Source organism: Hypanus sabinus (genome assembly GCF_030144855.1).
Source record: "Hypanus sabinus isolate sHypSab1 chromosome X2 unlocalized genomic scaffold, sHypSab1.hap1 SUPER_X2_unloc_8, whole genome shotgun sequence".
NCBI lineage: Eukaryota > Metazoa > Chordata > Chondrichthyes > Myliobatiformes > Dasyatidae > Hypanus > Hypanus sabinus.
The window spans coordinates 714,614-734,026 of record NW_026779008.1 but is presented as its reverse complement, the minus strand read 5'-3'; positions in this window follow the sequence as shown (position 1 = coordinate 734,026).

Sequence of the window (19,413 nt, the reverse complement as noted above, 5' to 3'; positions counted from 1 at the left end):
TGCATCATTCTTCACTGTGGCAGACACAGAAGGAGCGAGTGCCTTTTCTATTACAAAGGAAAAAGCGTGTGACTAACTCAAAGGTCTGAAGGTGGACAAGTCACCTGGAACAGATGGACGACAACCCAGAGTCCTGAGAAAAGCTGTTGAAGAGATACAGATGCATTGGTCACGGTCTTTCAAGGATCACTCGATTCTGGCATGATCCCGGAGGATCGGAAAGTAGAAAATTGCACTCTTTACGAAGGGAGGAAGGCAAAAGAAAGGAATTTCTAGGCCAGTCAGCCTGAGTTCCGTGGTTGGGAAAGAATTGTAATCATTTAACGAGGATGAGTTTCCGAGGTACTTGGAGACTGATGATAAAACAAGTCAATGTCAGCATGGTTTCTGTAAAAGGAAATCGTGCCTGACAAACCTGTCAGAGGTCAGTGAGGAAGTGAAAAGGAGGATGGACAAATGAGAGGCAGTTGATATCATTTACTTCGATTTTCAGAAGGCCGTTGATAAGGTACCACACATGAGGTTGCCGAGAAAGATAAAATCCCATGTTGTTACAGGAAAGATACTGGCATGGACAGAGGAATGTCTGACAGGCGGGAGGCATCAGGTGGGAATAAAATGGGCCTTTTCAGGCTGGCTGCCAGTGACTAGTGTTCCTCAGGGTCAGTATTGGGACCGCTACTCTTCACATTGTGTGTCAGTGATTCAGATAATGGAATTGATGACTTTGTGGCAAAGTTTGCGGATGATACAATGATAGGTGGAGGGGAAAGTAGTGCTGAGGAAACAATGTGATTGCAACAGGACTTAGACAACAGAAGGATTAAAAAAGTGGCAGATTGAATGCGGTGTTGGGAAATGTATGATAATACATTTTGGTCAAAGGAATAATAGTGCAGACTAGTGTTTAAATGGGGAGAAAATTCAAATATCAGAGCTGCGGGGGGACTCGTGCAAGAGACCCAGAAAGGTATTTCACAGGTTAAGTCTTAAAGAAAGAAAATACATTGTTGGCTTTTTTGAAGAGGAATGGAATATTTAATTAAGTATATAATCCTGATCCTTTATAATACACAGGTTAGGCCGTACTTGGAGCTTTGTCAATGTTTTTGGTCCCATACCTCAGAAAGGAAGCAGGATCTCATCGAAACCTACCGAGTGTTGAAGGGACGAGACAGGGTGCATGTGTTTCATATGATGGGGCATCCAGAGTAGACGGCACAGCCTCAACATTGAGGGGAGATGTTTTTGAACAGAGGTTAGCAGGAATATTTTTAGCCAGAGAGTAGTGAACCGGTCGAATACACTGCCACGGGCTGCGGTGGAAGCTGTCTGTGGGTATATTTATGGCGGAAGATGGTCATTTCCTGATCGATCAGGCCATCAAAGGACATGGCGAGAAGGCAGGTGTATGGGGTTGAGTGGGACTCGGGATCTGCGATGATAGAATGGCGGAGCAGAATCGATGGGCGGAATGGCCACATTCTGCTCTTATGTCTTACGGTCTTTCCAAGATTCAACTTGACCTCCCTTTTCCAGTCAGCACCGCCCCGGCTTGTCCCCGTTAAACTGACTCAGTGCGGGTGGACTTTAGGACCCGGGGCAGCTCAGGACCGAATCCGCCGTGTTTCTGTTCTGTTGATGGACGTGGTGAGCGAGTTAACATTAATAGATCGATAATTCTCATCTCGTGTTTATTTCACTCTCCGCACATTTATATTTACAGGGACATTACTCCTGACATTGGTCCCAAGACCCAGCCTGTTTACAGAACCGGAGCGGAACTGGAGCAGATTCTTAGACACTTGTTTTCATCGCAAATCCAGAAGACAGTTTAACGTTTTTTCGTGAATTTATTCCCAGTGAAGGTGTGGAGATGGGACATAGTCTCCGCGTTGTAAAATGAATCTGTCCCGGACTCGTAACTGAGATAAACTCCCACCCTCCCGGGGTTGGGACAGGCAGCGAGTCGGGGTTCAGGGGAGGTGGCAACACTGAACAAATCATAATTCAAGTCCGATAACCCCTGTCCGATGACCCAGATCAGCCAGATAGTGGCGTCTGTGTCCACAGGACACTCGAAGCTGCTGCGTCGGTTGAGAGTGTTGTTAAGAAGCCGTATGGCGTACTGGGCTTCATCAACTGTGGGATTGATTTCAAGAGCTGTGAGGTGATGTTACAGAGGAACAACGCCTTAGTTAGACCACACCTGGAGTACTGTGTCCAATTCTGGTTACCTCACTACGGGAAGGATGTGGATACTATACAGCGAGTGCAGAGGAGATTTACAAGGGTGTTGCCTGGATTGAAGAGCATGCCTTATGAAAACAGGCAGAGTGAACTTGGCCTTTACTCCCTGGAGCGCCGGAGGGTGAGAGGTGACCTGATACACGTGTATAAAATGATGAGAGGCACTGATCGTGTGGATTGCCAGAGGCTATTTCCCAGGGATGAAATGGCTAACACGTGGGGGCACAGTTTTAAGGTGCTTGGAAGTAGGTACAGAGGGGGTGTCAGAGGTAAGTGTTTCACACAGAAAGTGGTGGTGCATGGAATGCATTGCGAAGGTGGCAGAGGTGGATAGAACAGGGCCTTTTAAGAGACTCTTAGTTAGGTACATGGAGCTGAGAAAATAGAGGGCTATGCGGTAGGGAAGTTCTTGACAGTTTCTAGAGTATGTGACATGGTCAGCACATTATTGTGGGCCGAAAGGCCTGTAATGTGCTGTAGAAACTTTGTTCACTGCCAACGGCGAGATGCCGAACAGTGTTGCGGAGAGACAGTTCTTGGGATGCAAGTTCACAGCTCGTTGGATGTGGGTGAACAGGTCGATTAGGTGGTGAAGGAGGCTTATAGAATACCGGGTTTTACTCGTGAAGCGCTGAGTTCAAAAGCCAGGAGGTTATGTTGTAATTTATAAAACTCTGGTCAGACCATGTCCGGAGTATTTATCTGAGGCTTCTGTGGTGCATATCTGGACAGTTCGGACGCAACATCCATGGTCGACCCTCTCCGACGGAGGCCTCACAAACTCACACTGAGAAATATACAAATGACCAATGTCCCAGCACCCGACCCTGCGGTACACCACTTGTTCCAAACTTCCCTCAGAACAGAGATGAGGAGGAATTTCTTCAGAGTGGGGTGGTGAATGTGAGGCATTAATTGCCCTTATTCCTGCTGTCGGTGGTTGCCGGCCTCTGCGTCCACAACGACAGGCGTGGTTCTCCTCCGACGTCACGGTGAATCTGTTCCAACAGATGTTTGTGATGGCTGAGGAATAGTGTTGAAGCAGGGAGCTGAGACATATGGACTACAACTACCAAGATGCCCCCGCGGCCCCGTATGTTCGGCAGCTGAAGCTGACTGAGCGCGGTGCCCGATGGGAACTGTAGTTCCTATGAAAAGCGAGCGTTTGTGACTTATTCTATCATTGAACAATTTGTGTCATTTGTCACTCTTTATGTAACCCGACAATTACATCGTGACAATGGGGCCTGTGGTGACGGAGGGGAGAATCGGTGGTGCATCACGCTCAGTTTTGGGGTCAGTGCACAGTCACAATCGATTCTCCTTTTGACTCCTGTCCTCCACTGCCGGCAACAAAAGTCGTGAATTTTTACTGCGAATTCCAGGTTAATCCCGTCCTTTCCGAGGCGGCCGGCCAGAGTTGCACAGTTCTCCAGCCGTGGTCTCACCGACATAAAACAATGACAGTAGGGGAAAAGGCCCTTCTGCTCACTGTGTTGTTCTGGACCAATTGAACTGGTCACTTTATGTCTCAGTAAACCAGTCCCCTCTGCCTTCACAGGGTCCACATCCCTCCATTCTCCAACCATTCACGTGGTATCTAAAAGCCTCTATCACATCTGCCTCCACCACCACCCCCGGAATTCCTTCCAGACACCATCACTATGAGTCCGAAAACAAACAAAAGTTGCAACACACATCGACTTTAAACATTCAGAGGCACGTTTAACATTACAGTCTAATATAAGGTGTTTGTATTACAGCAGCAGTGTCATGAAAAGAGAGAAAATGCACTAAATTACAAAATACACAAACATCGCAAAAAGGACCCGTAAAGTACTGTTCCCCTTTTCTGCTGAAGTGCCTTTTGTCTGCTAGTAGGCATTTTCTACTTAGAGACACAATACCAGCCGGCCAGTGTGTCTGTGCTTCTCAGGTACCCATAGACTTCTGTCGGGCTTCCCACAGCCTCTCCCGAACAGAGCAAATTCCCCTGGATTGTCCAGTCTTATTTTATCCAGGCAGCATCTTGTTAAGGGTCTTCTAATTACCATCCAAATCTTCTGCATTATTCCAGTATTAAAATGCAACATAACTGCCTGACACTGGAACCACTATCTGGGAGATATGAACTCGTATTCCCTCTGTAGATTAGCCCATGAATACAGAAGCAAAGGGATAGCGTTGAGCCTTTATCAGTCACTATTCATGCTGTACTTGGAGTATCGTCAACATTTTTGTGCCCCGTATCTCAGAAAGGAAGTGTTGTCCTCAGAGTGAGTTCAGAGGAATTTCACCAGGATGATTCCGGGAATTAACGGGTTAACATACGAGAACCATTTGGCAGCATTGCGCCTGTACTGACTGGAATTCAGAAGAACGCGGGGCGATCTCATTGAAACCTACCGAGTGTTGAATGGACGAGATCGGGTTGATGTGGAGGGGATGTTTCCTCTGGTGAGCGTATCCAGCACTAGAGGGCGCAGTCTCAAAATTGAGGCGCAACCTTTCAGTACTTTACTTGTTTTTACTGACTCTGTCTCAGGAGACAGCTTATCCACTGATGTCTACTGCAAACCCACGGACTCTCAAAGCTGCCAGGATTTTAACTATTCCCATCCTGTTATCTGTAAAATCGCGATGCAGTTCTCTCAGTTCCCCCGTCTCCAACACATCTGATCTCAGGATGAGGCTTTTCATTCTAGAGCGAAGGAGATGTCCTCCTTTTTCAAGAAAGAGGCTTCCCTTCGTCTACCATCAACGCTGCCCTCAACCGCATCTCTTCCATATCATGCACGTCCGCTCTTACCCCATCCTCCCGCCACCCTAACCGGGATAGGTTTCACCACCCCAACAGCCTTCGCGACCAGCACGTACATTTTGGATTGGACAGTTTAATAATGTTTAAGGATGCTGTCATGTTTGAGAATCTGTTAGCTCATCAGTATACTAAGGAAAATTATGATGATATGTGAACCAGTCATCATTAACTAGGTTAATCATTTTAACCGTTTTTTTGCAGACGGATCGAAAGATAATTTAACTGGGAATGTTGGTGGAGCACTTTTTTTTCTGACTGAATTGCAGAAAAGGATAAAGAAATGACTTACCTACCATTTATCAGTACATACGGCAAAATTGGTTGCCATCTGTTTTCGACTGAGAGTGGGTGAAAGAAATTTGCCCAGATAAATTTGTAATTTGTTCAGAGTCCTTTTCGGTTTTGATGAGTCTTAAAACAGGTGACTTCAGTAATAGATCAGATTTACTGTTGGAAATTCATCAAACATTATTTCCTATTCAAAGTCAAACACGAGGAAATCTGCAGATGCTGGAAATTCTAGCAACACAGACAAAATGCTGGTGGAACGCAGCAGGCAAGCCAGCATCTATAGGGAGAAGCACTGTCGACATTTCAGGCCGAGACCTTCGTTAAGCCTAACTGAATGTGAAGTTAGCCTTTCAGTTTAGAGGGGTTTAGGGGAATGAGCGGGTTGATTGTATACTTACCAAAGCTGTTAAAAGTTTAACTGTCGGTAAAGAGCTTCCACCTAGGAAATCAGCAGGTAAGGGTTTTTTAGTGTTAATAATTGTGGGCTTATGGTAATACCGGTGGGATAATGGTCACAAGGGGTGATACCATTACAGAATACATAGAAGTGTTCGATTTATGGGAAAAGGGCTTAAAACACGAATCGTCTTCCAATTGACAATACTATTCCTCATGTCGTGTTGGTAAACATAATTCTGGCTCGTGTACGTTTTGTCATTATGAAACAGTTGAACACATTTTAATTCAGTGCGAAGCGTATCAGAAAGAAAGAAATCAAATGGAGGCTTCATTACAATCTTCGGGGGTTGTTAGACTTTATTTAAAAGCTCTCTGACGTAATGGGAGTGACTTTAATTTAATTCATAATATTGTGTTTCAATGCATACGATATCTGGGACTTTGGGGTAATTTAACTTTCGAACGGAAAAACAATGGAATCGGCCAGGGTTTTATTTCCCAATTCTCCGCACCACACTCCAGTCCAGATGGTGGCGGGATCAACGCCTTGAAGTGGGAGTGTCGACCGTCGTTTATCCAAATCCCGCCATATTCCTTCACGTTAGCCAATCATGGGGTTGCACCTTCCGGAGCAGTTCTCCGACTGATATCTTCCCGGTCCAATGAAATACTGATCCTCCCGGACGGTGCTTTGCCCCACCCCATACACAAACTATGCTAATATCCCACAGCTGCCGGACGATGGGATAATCGGCCTGGGAATAACACCTGGGAAATCAGGTGGTGAACGTGAGGGGCTGGACACGGACTGGAGACACTGCGGCCACTTCCGGCTTGTGCTCAGGACGCGGCTTTATTAATGCATTGAAGCACCGAGGTGACCGGATATTTCACCGCGCTGATCACCTGCTCCCTGAATTTCGACTGAGTCACCGCGTAAATAAATGTGTTCGTGCAGCAGCTGAAATTCTTCAGCAAAACCCCGACGTACATAAAGATCCATTCGGAAACATTGAAATCGAATCCTTTTCCTGAGACATGATAATATATGAAATTTACAACCGCCGTCATCCACAGGAGGATGAAGCTGCCGGAGAGGGTGAAGAGTAAAATCACAGACCTCCTCCTGCTCTCCATCTCCGGGTCACTGCGGTTCTCCCCCTTGCTCTGACCCTTCAGCTCCTTACGGACCCGACTGGCCACTAAAATATGTCTGACTGTCAGAGCGTTGAGCAGCAGAATCACACCGAAAGGGAAGAGCGGAACTAAAACCGTATCGAGCCAATCATATCCAACCCACCCGGGGTCAGTGAAATAATGGTCCTTGGTAATACAGAACCACGGTATGTTGTCGATGATCACTGCGGGTTCCCGCGTGAAGTATCGGGGAACGTTTCTCAGACAGGTCAGTACGCCGGTTGTTGTTAGAACCACAGTCGCAGTTTTCCCGGTGCAATATTTTGTTTTCAGCTTCTGGCAGCAAATGGCGATAAACCGATCAACGGTGAAAGTGACGGTGAACCAGACAGAACATTGTATGGCTGTGAATTTCAATACAGTGATAACACTGCACACAGGGGTGATGTCCAGAAAACTCCACCGGAAGTAATACCAACTGATTTCAAATAAAATTACCTCGGTAACAACGGTCAGTAGATCCGCCGCTGCCATGGCCACCAGGTAGCGAGTGGTGCAGGTAGAGAGGCCGCACTGTCCCCGGGACAGGATCACAATCGCCACTAAATTTACTGGATAGAAAGAGAGAAAGTACAGACACTGGACATTACTGAACAAATTCTGCGGAGATTTACAACGGATCGTGTTTCATCTGAAGATCAGGAATGCGAGAGTCTGTGAACCGTTGTTAATCCAACATCAGACAGGTGTCACACTGTCTCTAACTGCCCTCTTCAATGTGTAGTTAAGTCGCTGTGTGGGCAAATGTCAGCGATAAAGACGAACTGCACGGACGGCACAATCGGTGCTGATCCCTATTCCAGTCGCTGATGGAGCCGGTTTCACTGATTTAACCGGGACTGACCAGGTCTCTGGAAACTCAGCATCTGACGGGGCCGAGAAGCGATACAGATAGGAACAACGCACATAAAATACTGGAGGATCTCAGCAGGTCAGGCAGTTTCCATGGAATTGAACAAACTCTAGTTTCGGTCCGAGATCCCTCGTCTGGACGAAGCGGGGCCCCGATTCCCGACGGGTCTCAGAGGGAAAGCAGAAACAAGCTAGTAACCTGAGGCTGAGTTAATGGATTAATTCTACAGCGCAGTTCAGTTCGATATCACACGTTAGCAGATCCGTGAACACTGGTTCAGCTGATCAGACCCAATCACTGACCAACAGACAGTAGGATCGGACTGTGGCAGACTTGGTAACGAGACGTAAAACACAGGACCAGGGGTTCTCTCTGATCCATAACTCGGGAACTGGGAACTTCACGATGTAAAACCTTCCGAGGTACAACTTCCCTGGAAGGTGCTGCCCCCGCATTGTGAAAAATCTGGATAATTCCCATTTAAACCCACCCTGTCACACCTTTCTATGCAGCTGCCTGTGCCCAGCAATGGGACTGCTCTGGAAAAGGCTCCACGGAAATCCTCCCCGTCACACCCTCCCGGAGAGCTGCTTGTCCCCAGCGCTGGAGAAACTCTGTGCAACGTCCCGTTAAAGGCAAGAACAACGTTCGAGTCGGTCCCATGAGTGAGAGGAGAGGCAGCGGTTTAGTTCCGCTTGTCGTTAAATATAAATATCAGAATATGGAACTGACAGGATCGATACCTCTGATGGAGATGTACTCAATGATCATCAAGTTAAAAGCTTGTTAAATGATCATAAACAACTTCACACCAGTAAACACTCAGAAATACCGAACATGAATTGCTCCGCTCACTCACCAGGAACTCCAATGACGGCGATGAACACGAACAATATTTTCTGCACACTCCTGTAACTATCGAACATTGCAGACATTTTCTCTGTCCAGTGATCCGTCTGTGCCACAAGTGATCTCTCGGAATGACATGTTGAGACAGCACTTGCCTGGGGTTTTTAAAACCATTTAGCGACTCCACAGGGACAGGTGTCACCAGATTTAAAAATAGATATTTTTAATTATTTACAAATCATTGACGTCAGACTCGTGAAATGACAGAATGTGATTAAATTAAAGATTTAATATTTAGACCATTGGTAAGAGATAGTTTGTCCCAACAAATGTGACTGAACCTGACAGGTATCTTCTCAATTAATTGTGCTTCCACTGTAAATATGAATTTCAAAGGAACCTGTCACAGCGGTGCGGACATGGCCAGAGTGCGCAGCGAGAGACACTGAAGCAGTTCGACAGCGCACAGACTTTAACGCCAACAATTTTAAAGGGAACAGCAAACAAAAACGCTCGGCTAAACAGGCCGTGAACTAAAACTCTCAAACGGGAAACGAAGCCGACACTGCGGCTGAAAAGAACAAGCGAGAATTAAACGAAGACCGCCAGTCTTCAGATTCAGGTGACTCAACAGTCCAATTTCACAGACAAGGCGGAAAGCGAAGTGTTGCTGTGTCCCAGGTTCAAGTCCGGACAAAAACTACGACGGGGTTAAATACGATCACAATGAAATAATAATTGTCTGCCACGTGCATATTCGCGAGCGCAATTGCCGAATCTGCCGCGCTGCTGAATCCGTGGTTGTGACAGAAGCATTTGTCAGACACTGAATATTGAGGTTGTGAAATTGTACTGAATCACTTGCTGTTGCCATTCTCCTCAAGAATATAAACTCTCCATGAAGATTGTGTTTAGGGCACTCTGTGGTGATGAATAAACACTTTCATATTGAAGAACCCTTCCAGTTTCCTCAGTGACAGTCACAGGCAGAATATTAGGGGACTCGTTCGGGTCCACCCCTAACCCTAATGCCTGGCCATCAAACTCAGCAGTCTAGTGGTAGGGGTGAGTGTGTTCTAATCATCTCATCCCGTATGTGTCAAAGAGCTGTGGATAGTGTGGACGGCTGTCAGAGGCTACAGCGGGACATTGATAGGATGCGAAACTGGGCTGAGCAGTGGCAGATCGAGTACAAACCAGATAAGTGTGAGGTGGTTCATTTTGGTAGGTCAAATATGATGGTAAGTATTGTATTAATTTTAAGACTGTTGGCAATGTGTAGGATCAGAGGAATCTTGGCGTCCGAGTCCATAGGACACTCAACGCTGCTCCGCAGGTTGACTCTGTGGTCCAGAAGGCAAGTGGTGCATTGACTTTAATCATCCGTGAGATTCAGATTTGGAGCGAGCTAATGTTGCAGCTTTACAGGACCCTGATCAGATCCCACGGAGTACTGTGCTCAGTTCTGCTCGCCTAACTACAGGACGGACGTGGAAACTATAGAAAAGGGTGCAGAAGAGATTTACAGGGATGTTGCCTGGATTGGGTAACATGCCTTATATGGTTGAGTGAATTTGGCCTTTTCTCCTTGGAGCAGAGTGTGAGAGGTGACCAGATAGAGGTGTATAAGATGATCAGAGGCACTGATCGAGTGGATAGTCAAAGTCCCTTTCCCAGGGCTGAAATGTCTAGCACAAGAGAGCACAGTTTTAAGGTGCTTGGAAGAAGTTACGTAGTAGATGTCAGGGTAGGCTATTTTACACTGGTGGATGCGGAAAAGATAGGGTCTCTTAAGATTCTCCTGGTTGGTTCAGAGAGCTTAGCAGAATAGAGGACTATGTGTAACCTTAGATAGTTTCTTTGATAAGGCCGTGTTCTGCACAGCTTTGGGGAATGAAGCGTCTGTATTCTGCTGTAGGCTTTTCTTTGTTTCTTTTCTATGTTCTCTAGACGGTGAAGACAGTGTAATTCTGTGTGTGTGTGTGTGTGTGTGTGTGTGTGTGTGTGTGTGTGTGTGTGTGTGTGTGTGTCGGCGTGTTTGTCTCACTGTGTGTGTATTGTGTGTGTTGCTGTTTTTCTGAGGTTATGTGTGGGTAGCCCATTGTCTCCGCCTGACCTTGCCTGAATGAACATTTGTCCGTAGACTTCGAGATCACTTTATCCCCTTGTTTCAGTCCCTTCCCATCTGTGTCCGCAAACTGCGCACGCTCTCGAACTCTCCTTTCAAACACTTTACAAAATAGCTGCCTGAACCGTAAAAAAAGAACAGAGGTCAAAATTCAAATCACCTTCATGATCAGTGTATGAACAAATGAGACAATCTTGAGATTCGTTTCGTCTCCAACTCAGCAGACACCCCCACATGCAGATTGGATAATCCCAGAGCTAGTGCCGCCTGAGTAATTAGCAAGAAACAATTTTATTCCAAACTGCATTTATTATTGAAGTATCTATGACTAAAACATCTTCGAGAGTTGTCACACCTCCATATCCTGACAACAAGCGAAATACCTGAGCACCCCCAAATCCATGACATTGTTCCAAAACCACCGATCCCCAAAATCCGTGTGCACTCTCAAATCCGCAGACTTTGCCAAAACTCTGCACGCACCGAAATCCGCACGTCAACCCAAATACGTCTGTACCCCAAAACTCGGGCGCACACCCAAGTCAGTGTGTGCCCCACATCTTCCAACACTTAGAATCCGCCTGCAGCCCAACATTCGCTGGCAAAAAGTCATTTCTGTGCACCGCACATCTCCAAATCCCTGTGCACCCCAATTCAGCACATATTCTCAAATCCGTCTGCACTCCCCAATCTGTGTGTACCCCAAGCTCGCTGACCCTCCCGCCTGCACATTTCATAATCGCATAGCAACAATCGTTTCATACAGTTCACAAAATGGCTGTCTGCATGTAAAAAATCATATTGAATTTATTAGTAAAGTCTTTTTTTATAAACAGAACAACCTTGAGATTTGGCACATCTGCAAATCCACCAGCTCCCGAAGTCACTGTTTACGACCGAAACTGCAAACACACCCAACTGTGCACATATCTGCAAATCAGTGTTCATCCACAGATCGGTGATCACCAGCAAATCCACATTCAGCCCTCAAATCAGTCCCGCCTTAACAAGTTAAGGTGCATTTATCACTAGTGTATCTGTGAATGAAACCATTTGTACATTCCCCACAGCTCTACACCCTGAGAACCGTGAAATATGCGTACATCCCAAATCCATGACCACCTCCAAATCCACCAACTACCAAAATCCCTGAACTGTCACGGTCCCGACCGTTGACTAGTCATATTCTCCAAATTCCCTTTTGCCCGTCTGCTCCCGCGCTCCTTGATTGCGGCACCTGATTCTCATCTAAACCTGCGGCATAAATAACCCGGCTTTGCATCCACTCATCTCCAGATCGCTGTTTCAGCCGGTGTGGTAATTCACTTTCCCGGCCGTTTAGGATTGTATATTCTAAGTTTTGTTTCAGCTCTCTTGTTTGCCTGTGTTAGCTCTGTCTCTCAGTGTCAAGATAAGTATTGTCTGCCGCCTGCCTTTCCGTTCATATTCCTGTTTGCCGTTCAGCGCCAGCCACGCTCACGCCCCCGTCTGCATCTCAACTCTATCTCCGCGCCAGTGTCCTGCGTTTCGGCTCATCCGTTCTTTGCAACAGAACGATCTGGCCAACATGGACCCAGCCGACACAAACACCAATCAATTAGCCCTCGACAGCTAGGGTTCCCTACGGGGATAGCGCGACCAATTTCTCCGGGAAGTCATGGAGAACCTCCGTTCCCTGTCTGCTCAGGTCACCCAGATGGGAAATCAGGTGGACCGGGTCTCCACGCATATCACTCGACCCACACGTGGAACCAAGCCTAGCCAGCCCAGATAGCCTGTAGCGGCAACTTAGATTCACCAACGCTCCCGGCGCAGAGCCGGAGTACTACGCTGTAGACCCGGGGAAGTGCAGGGGCTTCCTCCTTCAGTGCTCCCTTTCTTTCTTTCTTTCTTTAAATCTTTTTATTATTATTAGTAATATGGACAGAATACAAATATTATATTGATAAAGAAATTACAAACATACAAATTCCATTACATATGAAAAAAACATACACAATAATTACAATATAAATTTTACCAAGACATAAGCCATACAATATATATATGAACATGGTAAATCTAAATATTTTATAATATATGGTATAAAAAACACAGAAAAAAGAAAAAATATATATAATGCAAAACTAGCTAATCTACTAATCTAATAACTAATAACTAATATAGAAGAAAAAAGAAGCAAAAAAAAGAGAGAAAGAGAAAAAGGGGGCTGTTTGTAATATCTCACTAGAATAAATATTCATCAATGCCGTCACTTCCGGTCCTCTCAACATACATAAGCCTCAATAGAAGCCTCAATAGAGGCTTAATAGAAGCATAAGCCTTAATAGAAGCCTCAAAAACACCACTTCTAATTTTTTCTAAATTTAAACATAACACAGTTAGAGAGAACCAATTAAATACAGTGGGAGGATTAATTTCCTTCCAATTCAACAATATAGATCTTCTAACCATCAGAGTTAGAAATGCAATCATTCGACGGGCAGAAGAAGATAGATGCAGTGAGTCTAACATCGGTAAACCAAAAATTGCGGTAATAGGATGAGGTTGTAAATCAATATTTAAAACCGCAGAAAAAATATCAAAAATATCTTTCCAATATTTCTCTAAAAATGAACGACCAAAACATGTGAGTTAAAGATGCAATTTCAGATTGACATCTGTCACAAATAGAGCTAATATGAGAGTAAAAATCCTTGGACACATGGGCCCTATGTACGACCTTAAATTGTATTAATGAATGTTTGGCACATAGCGATGATGTATTAACTAATTGAATAATTCTATCCCAATTCTCACTAGAAATAATAAGGTTAAGCTCTCTTTCCCAATCCTTTTTGGTCTTATAAAGGGGCTCTGAACGTACCTTCATAATTATATTATAAAGTTTTGAAATAAGCCCTTTTTGAAAAGGGTCTAATTCAAACAAACTCTCCAAAATATCTGAAGGCACAAAATTTGGAAACGTAGGGAGTACAGAACTTAAAAAATGTCTAATCTGTAAATATCTAAAAAAATGAAATCTAGGCAAGTTATATTTGTTGGATAATTGCTCAAAAGACATGAAACAATTGTCCAAAAATAAATCAGAAAATCTTAGTAATCCCTTAGTTTTCCAAGCCGAATCAGCTTGATCTATAATGGAAGGGTGGAACAAAAGAATTAGATACAATAGGACTATTTAAAACGAATTGAGTCAACCCAAAAAATCTCCGAAATTGAACCATATACGTTCATATACCCGATAGATATTTAACTATCGGGTTCTCAATTCGTTTCGGCAATTTAGAAAGAACAAAAGGGAGAGAAGTCTGTAAAATAGAACCCAGAGCATAAGCTGATACACATTTAATTTCTAAACTCACCCAACGAGGGCCGAAATATCCACCCCAATCTTTCAACCAGCATAACAAGTATCTAATATTAACTGCCCAATAATAAAATCTGAAATTAGGTAATGCTAACCCGCCTTCCTCTTTTTGTCTTCTTTAGATATATTTTACCTAACCTGGGATTTTTATTCTGCCATATATATGAAGAAATTTTTGAGTCAACATTAGTAAAAAAAGATTTCGGAATAAAAATTGTTATCGCTTGAAAAATATATAAAAACTTAGGTAAAATAACCATCTTAATAGCATTAATCCGACCAATTAGGGATAATGATAATGGTGACCATTTAGTAAACAAACCTTTAATCTGTTCAATTAAGGGTAAAAAATTAAATCTAAATAAATCTTTATGGTTTTTTGTGATTTTGATCCCTAAATAAGTAAAAGAATCATTAACTAATTTAAAAGGTAAATTTCCATAAATTGGGACCCGTTTATTCAAAGATTTTTATTAAGATTTAACTTATACCCAGAAAACTCACTAAATTGAGCCAATAATGATAAAACTGCTGGGATGGATTTCTCCGGGTTAGAAATGAATAGTAATAAATCATCTGCATACAAAGATAACTTATGAATGTCTGTCCCACGATTAATACCCAAAATATCCTGTGATTATCTGATGGCAATTGCCAAAGGTTCTAAGGCAATGTTAAATAGTAATGGACTAAGAGGACATCCTTGTCTAGTGCCCCGAAATAGGCGAAAAAAGGGAGATCTTTGATAATTGGTAAACACTGAGGCTACTGGAGTATGATAAATCAATTTAATCCATGATATAAATATCGGACTAAAATTAAACTTCTCCAAAACATTAAATAAGTAAGGCCATTCAACTCTATCAAATGCTTTCTCCGCATCTAATGAAATCACGCATTCTGAAGTGTCATGTGAGGGAGTATAAACAATATTGAACAATCTCCTAATGTTAAAAAAAAGAATAGCGATTTTTAATAAAACCGGTTTGATCATCTGAAATAATTTTGGGTAATACCTTCTTCAATCTAGATGCCAGTAACTTGGAAAAAATCTTGGAGTCTACATTCAATAAAGATATTGGTCTATATTAAGCACAGTTAGTAGGGTCTTTATCTTTCTTCAATATTAGAGAAATGGAAGCTCTATAAAAAGATTGTGGCAAATTCCTCAATCTAATGGTTTCCTCAAAAACCTTACAAAACCAAGGGGAAAGAGTAGCGGAAAAAAATTTAAAAATTCAACTGTATAACCATCTGGACCCGGTGCTTTCCCAGAATTCATTGAGGAAATAGCCACTTTAATTTCTACATCCGTAATAAACGTATCCAATATTAAAAGATCATCAGATGATAATCTTGGAAAATTTAATTTTCCAAGAAAATCAGACATGGTATTATGACCTTGAGGAAATTCAGATTGATACAGGGAGGTATAGAAGTCTTGAAATAACTTATTAATCTCATCATGACTAACTGTCAAATTCCCACTCTGCTGACCAATCTTAGTTATTTGACGTTTAACCAAAGCATTCTTCCATTGACTAGCTAACAATTTACTAGATTTATCACTATGTATATAAAAATCAGATCTAGTTTTAATTAATTGGTTTTCAATCGAGGATATAAGTAATAAACTATGTTCCATTTGAAGTTCAACCCTTTGTTTGTAAAGCTCCTTACTAGGAGCAATCGAATATTTCCTATCAATTTCTTTAATTTTATCAGCCAATAAAAGAGTTTCCATCTTAGTACGTTTCCTCAAACCAACAGAATAAGAGATAATCTGTCCACGTATATACGATTTAAAAGTGTCCCAAAGTGTTCCACAGGAGATATCATCTGTAGAATTAGTTGAAAAGAAGAAGCCGATCTGCTCCTCCATAAATTTTATAAAGTCTGAGTCTTGCAATAAGGTAGAGTCAAATCGCCATTGTCTGGCATTAGAAACTGTATCCATAAATTTCATAGAAAGTAATAATGGAGCATGATCAGAGATAGCTATAATATCATAGTTACAACCGATTACCAATGGAATAAAACAAGAGTCTACAAAAAATAATCAATTCTCGAATAAGAGTGATAAACACGTGAGAAAAAAGAAAACTCTTTGTCTTTAGGATGCCGAAATCTCCAAACATCAAAAACTCCATTTTCAGTCAAAAAAGAGTTAACACAAGTGGCCGACTTATTAGGTAAAGTCTGAATAGATAAAGATTTATCCATCAAAGGATTTAAACAGCAATTAAAGTCACCACCCGTTATTAACTTATATTCATTTAGATTGGGTAAAGAGGTAAATAAGGACTTTACAAAAGTCGGGACAATCCACATTTGGAGCATAAACATTAACCAAAGCAACCTTTTTATTACAAAGTAAAGCCATAATTAACAAAAATCTACCATTCGGATCCGAAAAAAAATGTTGAACAAATGGAATAGAGGAGTCAATAAAAATTGAAACTCCTTTTAGTTTAGCATTCGAATTTGCGTGATACTGTTGACCCCGCCAACATCTAAAAAAACGAAATTTGTCCTCCTTCCTCACATGAGTTTCTTGTACAAAAATTATATGAGCATTAAGTCTTTGTAATACTTTGAAAATGTTCTTTCGTTTAATAGGATGATTTAAACCATTAGTATTCCAAGACACAAAATTAATGGTCTGAGCCATAATACTAAAATCAACCCTTTGGTATAGAAAGGGTTAACCAACTTATAAACTCATGCACCCGGAAGAGGGAAAAAAGTAAAGAGAAGACCCGGAAGCGACGACAACACATACATACTTGAAGTTCAAAATCAGCCCAAATAAGAAAACTAACACAAACGGATGCAAAAAAATAGAATTAGAAAACAGACCATCCCTCCACCCCCCAAGAAAAAGAGAAAAAGACAAAATATGACTTAATAAAGGAAAAAGTAAGACTAATTCTACCCCCATGTCAGCTGAAGACACTCCATATATAAAGGATATACATAAAAAATCACCCTAACTTTAAAAATTAAAATCGCTATAATAAAAGCCATATTTATAAGTATAGTTAGTTGTAAAAAAATAAAAATATAGTCACTAAAAAAATTATAAATCGGGCTCTAGCCCAGACAAAACAAAAAAATATTTAAGCTATGATAAGCGATGCATTGTAGGAAAATGACGAAAGAAAGAAAAAAAATAACGCCATCTTAAGCAAAACCAAAAAACTTTTTCAAAAAAACCACCATCTTAATCAAAGAAAAATTCACCTTCAAGGAATTAAACATATACCTTCGAAGGAACAAAGTTAATGAACAAGAATGTAGTATAATGGTTAAAGTGCATAAGGCAAAACAATTAATATGACGAAAACACGCTTTAACTTAAGTATAAAGTATAGGTTGAACCTACACCAATAACCAGATGATAATTCTGGTTTAAGAGATCGAGAACCATCTTACACGATCAGAATCGTTCATTTATTAGAAACTGGTGTCTGTAGCAGTAGGGAAGTTCTTCTCCAGATAATTTTTCGCTTCTGAAGTTGAAAGAAAAACCTGCCGTGGAGCATTCGACGGAGATATTCGAAGCTTCGAAGGGTATAGGAGCGCAGGATTCAGATTTTTCTCATAACATTCAGCCATCAACGGTTTAAAAAGAAGCCTTTTTTTTTAAAGATCAGGGCTAAAGTCTTCAACCAGACGGAAGCAGTAATCTTTGAATTTAACCATTCCTGCCCGACGAGCTGCACGTATAAGTTGTTCTTTGTCATGTACATAATGGAACCGGCCAATTACCACCGAAGGTTTGTCAGTAGCACTCGGTGATCGACGCCGAATTCTATGTGCCCGATCCAATAAAGGAGGGTTATTCGGGAAAATCGTCGGAAACGCTTCTTTTAAAAGTTGAGCAAAATATTTCGAAGGGTCATCTTTTTCAATGCCGTCTGGAGACCAAGTATACGTAAGTTCTGTCTTCTGAACCGATTCTCAAAATCGTCACTCTTGCCTTTAAGGGCTTCCATCAGCTTAATGGTCGAAATTAAATCCTGTTGCAGTTTTTCAATAGTCAAATCTCACTTCCGAGCATCTTCTTGCAGAGACGCGATAAGAGCTTGTTGCTGGTTAATTACTGAATCCGTCTTACCCATGTACTCTTGAAAATCCTTTATATCTTCTTTAAAAATTGTTGTAGTTGATCAAATTTTTAATCCAAAACCTTCATAAACAATTTATAAGTTAATTGAGTTTGTTCTGGCGGAGCCTGCTTCTTTCTGTTACCGTTCGGATTGCGTCCGGGATCTCGTCACTTAGACCTGAGAGACATTTCTGTTTGCATATCTTCAAAAGTTCACAACAAACTCTTGGCACTAAGTTCAAAAAAAAGATTAACAAAGAAACTTTCGGTATAAATAAAAACAAGCTGAATAAGGATGATCAAAGGTTAAAAAAAAGAAGTAAAGGTTATGGAGCGAATCCAAAACAGTACTCACTCCATGAGCGTCTCCCGCTGACTTCTCCTTCAGTGCTCCCTGGTGTTCGAACAGCAGCCGTCGACCTACTCCAAAGATAAGTGTAAAGTTACTTTTGTCATGGGGCTCCTAAGGGGGTATGCATGAACGTGGGCCACAGCAGTTTGGGACAACCAGCCGGATATCTGCTCTTATTCGTCAACTTCATCGCGAAGATGAGAAAAGTCTTCGACCACCCAGTCCGGGGTAAAGACTCCGCCCGGCGCCCACTTTTCTCCGCCAGGACTCCCGCAGTGTTGCTGAATATTCAGTGGAGCCCAGACGTTAGCAGCCGACTCGGGCTGGAACGATGAGTCACTCCAGGGGGGGGGGGGGGATTTCGGAATAGACTTTGTGACCTGGTGAAGGATTATTTGGCGGCGATGGCCTGGATTACCTGATCTCCCAGGCCACCACGTTGGACAATTGCATCCGGGGCGCCATAGAGAGAGAACTGGTCGTCCACCACCTTTGGCCACTCCTCCCCTCTATAGATCCTGAACAAGCTTCTCTCTCCCTTCAGCACCCCGAGTAGCTGCCAGCCCTGCCGCCCCGACAGAGGAACCGCCTTTCTCCCGCTGAAAGTCTCTGAAGAATGAGAACGGGTGAGTGTTTATATTGCGGTCAGTCCGGCCACTTTCTTGCCACCTTTCCCCTTCGGCCAAAACGGGAGGGTCCACCAGCAGCAGTAGGTACCCTGGAAAGCCAGACATCATTCCTATTCGCCCCCGACCTCGAATACAACTTCAAGCCGCTCTGTGTTACAACCAA